Genomic DNA, 6421 nt, shown 5'->3' with positions numbered 1-6421 from the left:
GATTAAAAAAACAAGAGCAGTCACTAATTCGGAGGCCTTTAGCTGAATTACTCCACCCTAGAATTTGGCCCTGTTGGGTCAAATGGAGAAATCTTACCAGTTCTCTATTTCCTCCCTTTCCAGTAACTTGCAGGGAAAGTCACCACACAGTTTTCGATTTGGGGTGTGTTGGGGAGAATTCCAGTGAGATAAACCCTCATTTCTGTCCTTCGTAACACTCACAGAGTGACCTGAGAAATGTTATTACACTGACTAGCATTTGCACAAATAGGATTTCCCCCTGAAAGTCACCACAATTCTAAAAGACAAAGGAGGAGCTGATCTATTGGCTCGATAATTCTCTTGGAAACCTTCCTTTTCTTTTACAATACACTGTTTGTCATCTGGCCACATCGTCTGACAAGAAATATTAATTGAAGGACACAATATGTGGGAGGGATTGCAACAATTTTATGTGGCTGCACAGGGTAGGAAGAAGGCAAAGACTATCAAAGTTTGTGAGAATCTTAGCCCTTCACTTCTAATACACTTTGAAATACTAGCATCTGACATGTTTCTCCGATTTCCTTATATGTTTCATTATGAAAAGATGGCCATGACTGGAGGTTTAACCCCAGGATCCCTTCCTGGTAGTCCTGGACAGGCCTTGCATCACATACTGTAAGCCTGGGAGGGACTGGGGGATTTTTAATTTTGCCTGACAGCTCATCATCCTGCAGCATTAATGGATGCTTACTGTGCAGGGGAGTTGGAAAGATGAATTTAAATGCAAGATGACCTCTCCCTCACCTTTTAAAACCTGAATCCAATGCTCATTTTAGATTTCTGTGTTAAGGAGCTGTTTCTTATACTTTATTCCTAGGAAACAGCATGTGTGTAGGCACTGCAACAGTAAGCCATTGCATACCAGCTACTCAAGGGTAACTGAACTTTCTTTGAGAGTATATGTGAGGAAATTTGAGATAGGTGTCATGGTTTAACCCCAGCCAGCAACTAAGCACCACGCAGCTGCTCACTCACTCCCCCCCCCCCCCATCCAGTGGGATGGGGGAGAAAATCAGGAAAAGAAGTAAAACTCCTGGGTTGAGATAAGAACGGTTTAATAGAACAGAAAAGAAGAAACTAATAATGATAATGATAATGATAACACTAATAAAATGACAACAGTAGTAATAAAAGGATTGAAATGTACAAATGATGCGCAGGGTAATTGCTCACCACCCGCCGACCGACACCCAGCCAGTCCCTGAGCAGCGAATCCCTGCTCCCCACTTCCCAGTTCCTAAACTAGATGGGACGTCCCATGGTATGGAATACACTGTTGGCCAGTTTGGGTCAGGTGCCCTGGCTGGGCATGAGAAGATGAAAAATCCTTGACTATAGTCTAAACACTACTGAGCAACAACTGAAAACATCAGTGTTATCAACATTCTTCACATACTGAACTCAAAACATAGCACTGTACCAGCTACTAGGAAGACAGTTAACTATATCCCAGCTGAAACCAGGACAATAGCTTACCCCAAACTGACTTGTGTAAATATGTTTAGAGAGAGATTTGTAAATACAAAAGATATGAAATACTTTTTCCTAACCCAATACTGAAAATTAATTTAGTGATTCAGGGCTGACCTACTTGTGGGTGTATACCATAATTTTTCTTTGCAAGAGCTCACATTTGAATATGCTTCTATCTTACAACTTTTGAGATCTTTCTTTTTTAAACCTTTCCAGTATTTTGTGAATGTTTGTAACATATCCCAGAGCTCGGTCAGTCACACTCCTGCCCTCCATAGTTTCTCTCAGTCTACAGCTGTACACCTGTATGGTGATACCAAATTCCCTCACCAAAAGAAGCACTCGTATAGAGAATCTTTCAAGGGACACTATACATATATTTTGTACAGCTGCTTTCTCTTCCTGTTCTATTGCACACTATTTGATTCCTGCCAGGTCTTCCCTGATACTCATTTCTGGTACATGTTTGTGTGTTTGTTTAAGGAGAAAATACACCTTCACTTTCAGAGAACTTACTGAGTTCCTCTTTACCATCCAGAAAGAGGGAGCAGTGACAAAAGGAAATTAGTGACCCATTTTGTACATGAAACCCAGTAGTTTATGATTTAACCACAGGCTCTTTGAAAGTATGTTGTAACATCAAGAATTAAATTTGTATTGCCCAAGATAAGTTTATGTAGATGACTGAGTCATATTTTAAGAGGTTAAGAGCTTTGACTCCAAAAGCTCTTTGTACCAGAAGCACTGCCTTCAGCTCTACTTTTAACTTGCAAAATTTTTTTCTCTCAAAGCAAAAGAGATTACATACCCATTGCACATCCTTTTTGCATTTCTGTGTGTGCTGATGACAAGCATGAAAGTTTCTTTCTGCATCTGATGACACATAAAGTTGTTTCTTTGACTGGTCAGCATTTGGCTTGAGATGTTCAAGAATCAAGCCAAACAGTAACTTCCTGGTTTTACACCCAGGTTTTGTTCCCTTGTCTCTAACAAGCTGGTATTTCAATTGTCACAGGAGTTCTCTCCTGAATGGTTTTGAACTTCCACATGAGTACATTATTGGTCCTTCTAGATGTCCACAATCATCCCATTTCTCCTCTTAAAAGAATGAGAGGCATTCAGGTTTTGCATTCTAATGGGCTATGTCAGACAGACAAAGTGATAATTTGCTTATTTCCAAAATCTAAAATACAGTCTGGTTCTGACCATCATGGTTTCATGACTCATTGGCCAAAGGATGCCAGTTAGAGGATGCCACTTTGCTCATGAGCCATCTGCCAAAAGGATACCATTCTTTCGGACATGTTTCCACTTCTGGATAGAAAAGGCCAACAGCGTTGATCTGCAAGAGTGACACCACATGTGTTTCATAGTGCATTACCAAGCAGTCATCAACAACAATGGTGAACTTAACTCACAAAGTTTTCCCAACTCTTTTAGTCAGACCATCTTCTGTTGTGGCACTATACAATACCTATGCTAGTTTTCTGAAATTTCCACAAGGTAAGAGAAAAAAAAAAAAAAAAGACGACTAGTTATACATACCTGGAGGCAGACTACAAAGCTCTGTTCCTCAAAGCACACAGGAAATGCAGCTCTGAAATGTCTGAGAAAGAAACTGTCAACAAATAAGCCCATTGGTTGAGTCCCCTTCTTTCTTTACAGTTCCCACCCTTCTCAGTTTGGGGATTGTTATCACGGTTGGAAGCTGTTAGTTTGGGAAAACAGTGAAAGACAAAGAGGTAAAGTCTCTTTTCATATTTTCCCTCTCATGCTATTTTTTACTTTCTTGCTTTGTGATATATGGTGCTGTACTACTGACGAGCTGGACTTTTCTATTAGATGGAATGAGAAAAACAACCAAAGAAAGCAGCTGAAAGTAATACCTCATTTTCCAACGGAGGATTACATTTCACTGAATTGAAAATCAAGAGTCAGAAACCTAACAGATTGTGCAAATCCTACTATAAGTCCATTTGCACCTTTGGCAAAAGATGCCTTTGAAAACTCTTCCCTAAAAGACTTACCTCTTAGAAAGGGGAATAAAAGGGGGAGGTGGCAAAAAAGAAATAGAAGGAGGCAATTTGAGTTCTCAGAGTTACTCTTTATTAAACTCCTTGTTGAAATCAAACTGAAAATTGGCAAAGCTTCCAGGAAAATTTAGCAAAGAAACAGCTTGCAGTAATCTAGCAACCAGGGTTACTATGGCAATAGCAGTACACTGTGAAATTTAGTAGATATAATTTTCCATGATTCACTGTATATTTTTAGCTATTTTTCTTTTTGTTCTCTCATGCTAATTGCCTTTCTGAAGAAAAGGAAGGACTGAATGGTTAGGTCCTGCCCTCAGAAAAGGTAGAGAGGTGTCAGCTGGTGCTTAAGGGGAGCCTTTGTGTTCTAGCCTCAAATGATCAACGGTCCTAAGGAAGTCTAAGGGTCTCAACTCCTACCCCATTCATCTTGTCTTGAGCCTTTAAGACCACTGTTCCCTGCTTCTTGAAATCCTTCCATCCCTTACTCACCTTAATTTCCTTCTCTAATGCTTCTCCCCACTAGTTCACAGTCTGAACCACACAAATAATTTTTCTCCTTTCTTTCTTTTTCAGCTATTAACCAGCATGATTCTTTTCCATAACACCACCTCTTTTCTTTGTGACATGGTTTCAACTCAGGGACTCAAAAATCTAGCTCCCATCTCCTCGCCCCCTGCCCTCCATGCAGTCCTCTCTTTGGCCTCTCTGTGGCTTGCTCATAACCTGAGCTGATCAAGAATTAACTCTTCCTTCATTGTCAATCACAGCGATGCAGTCACTTTCCTAGCCATTTTGCTATACAGTCATTATTTTATATATACACCATGATTTTTATATGGCTCTGACATGCAAGCTGTCATGCTCTGTTTACCTTCATAATATCTCTAAGATCTGGCCTCCTATACTTTGACCAAATGTCAAAACTTGTCATACGAGCCCCTCTCTTGTTCCACTACAACTAGAGTCTCTGCTCCCGGGCCACACAAGCTCAGAGTCATTCAAAATGTTGCTGACTTCATGATCTTCCCTGTTTGCTTCTTCGACTGCTTATCTCCTTTGTGCTATTCTTCCTCTGCTACCGGATTCTACTTCTGTTCCTCAGCTCCATGAACTTATAACCAAGTGCCCTTCTTTATAATGATGCTTTTATCATATACCATCACCGATCAGCCCCTTCACTTTACCATTTTCTCCAACTTTTGTTATTTTCTTCCACAACTTGTACTGGTATCTCGGTGCTTTGTTACATTGACCTTGATACATGAAAGATGGGTCATGGAAAAAGTAAAGAATATCTCTTTTAGCTCCGTTTTTGCAGTTCACCTCTGCCACCTTACATGAAACAGTAGCATCTAAGTATGTTTAGGCAACTGGAAAACTACATAGAATCACAGACGGTCACCAGAACATGCTCGTGCTATTATTACTTGACCTTCCTTACTCTTCACCTCTAACCATTTGTTTGTTGAATTCACTTCTGTATTGTCACGCTGTATTGTCAATAGGGCTCTAAGAGTTTTAAGGCTGGGACTGTCTGCCTGCTATATTGCTATATATAAACAGCTCAAAAAAAATGAGGCTCTGTGAAGCTTCTATGAAATTTGGAAGGAAGGCATAAATGAAAGGAGTGGCAAAAATGCTGAAAAAGAGCAATTCTTTAAGTCAGTCAAGGCTGGGGAGGCTTACAAGGATCTCTGGGGGACTTAATAAAGGATCAGAACTTGGATACCCACCATTCCCAGCTCCTACAGATTTTAGTCTTAGCTGCTAATATCAGCATACATAAATAGAAATAAACACATAAAAAATAAGAAAACATTCCTAGAAATTAAAAGTTAAAAACATACAGAAGAATCATTCTAATAAAGCATAATGCATTTCTGTAGTCGAACTTCCTGCTGCAAGATACGGAAGAAGGTTATGTATTTGTTTATGTATGTTCATGAGCATTTGAAAGGACCACAGTGCTTCATCTCAAGACACAGCTGATCAGTAGCTGGGGCTGTGGTGCAGTGTTATATAATGCAAGTTTATGACTTTGTAAGACATCATATTCCTTTCCAACATTTATGGGTTTGCTTTTTTGTGTGTTTAGAAAGTAAAGTATCTCAAATAAATATTCACTTTATGGTTTTTTTTACACCATGGAGGACATACTAGATACAATCACAGTATAAAATATAACAATACTAATTGTCTTCTGTCACAGAGGATAGTAGACTAAAGATGTTCTCATCCATTCTTTGGTAACGTCCCTGTGTTCCTGAAATTATGTTTTTCTTCTTTCTGAACCCCCATAAGCCATGGCAATACAGGCATAAGGAAAACTCAAAGGAAAATCTTCCCAGTTGTGAGCAACTCTCTGTGCATGAGGAAGAAGGAAATGCCCCATCCCTCAGAATTACCGCATTTTAGACAGGTGATTAATGCAAAACCCGAAGAATGAGAGTTCCTCTCCCAAGAATCAGCGGTACTGGGGCTCCACTGGCTCATCTGTAGTATGAGAAGACCCTCGTGTCGCAGGAAGCTCAGCTTGTGAAGGGTCTGCTGTGCTCTCGTGAGGCAGGAGACACCACAGGGTGGTAACTCTTGTCCAGTCCACAGCGTGGCTGCCCTTCTGGAGGCACAGGGCCTTCTGCTGAGAACGCAGCATGGCCCTTGCAAAAAAATACATCCAGTAATAAAATAACAACTGATCTGTGTCTATTATAGCTGTTCATGATTCTCAACATCTGTTCAGTTTTGGAGAGATTTAGACCAATCCGTGTAGAGTTCTGCTGATGTCATTTTTTTAACAGTCTTTTCCAGGCACATTAAGTGCACCCCTCTTTCAATCTGCCAGATTAACCTCTGACATCTCTTACAGTCAA

Source organism: Haliaeetus albicilla, chromosome 5 (assembly GCF_947461875.1).
Source record: "Haliaeetus albicilla chromosome 5, bHalAlb1.1, whole genome shotgun sequence".
NCBI lineage: Eukaryota > Metazoa > Chordata > Aves > Accipitriformes > Accipitridae > Haliaeetus > Haliaeetus albicilla.
Note: the sequence above shows the minus strand (reverse complement) of the source record.